Here is a 931-nt window from a genome sequence, read left to right as displayed (position 1 = left end):
ATTGATTTTGTAGCCTGATACCTTGCTATATTGCCTAACAACTTCCAGTAAATTTCTCCTGGATTCTTTAGGTCTTTCTATGTATACTATCATATCATCTGCAAATAGTGAGAGCTTGACTTCTTCCCTTCCAATCTGTATCCCTTTGATTTCTTTCTCTTGCCTGATTGCTATGGCAAGAACTTTCAATACTATGTTGAAGAGTAACGGTGACAGTGGACAGCCCTGTCTAGTCCCCGATCTGAGGGGGAATGCTTTCAGCTTCTGTACATTGAGTATGATGTTGGCTGTAAGTTTGCTATATATAGACTCCACTATCTTGAGGAATTTCCTATATATTCCCATTTTTTGTAGAGTTTTAAGCATGAATGGGTGTTGGATTTTGTCAAAGGCTTTCTCTGCACCTATTGAGATAATCATGTGTTTTTTGGCTTTGCTTTTATTGATGTGATGAATGACATTGATTGATTTATGGATGTTGAACCAGCCTTGCATTCCTGGGATGAATCCCACTTGGTCATGATGAACAATCTTTTTGATGTTTTGCTGTATCCGGTTGGCCAAGATCTTGTTTAATATTTTGGCATCTATGTTCATCAGAGATATTGGTCTGCAGTTTTCCTTTTTTGTTCTGTCCCTATCAGCTTTTGGTACCAGGGTGAATTTGGCTTCATAAAAGGTGGAAGGGAGTATTCCTGTTTCTTCAATCTTATGGAATAGCTTAAGAAGTATGGGTATTAACTGTTTCCTGAAAGTTTTGTAGAATTCGTTTCTGAAGCCATCTGGTCCAGGACTTTTGTTGTTGGGGAGATTCTTAATAACGGTTTCAATTTCTTTGTCTGTGATTGGTGCATTTAGATTTTGTAGTTCTTCTTGGTTCAGTTTTGGAAGTGCATAGGTTTCTAGGAGTTGTTTCATTTCTTCCAGATTC

Source organism: Erinaceus europaeus, chromosome 18, assembly GCF_950295315.1.
Source record: "Erinaceus europaeus chromosome 18, mEriEur2.1, whole genome shotgun sequence".
Classification (NCBI taxonomy): domain Eukaryota; kingdom Metazoa; phylum Chordata; class Mammalia; order Eulipotyphla; family Erinaceidae; genus Erinaceus; species Erinaceus europaeus.
This window is presented reverse-complemented; position numbering follows the sequence as displayed.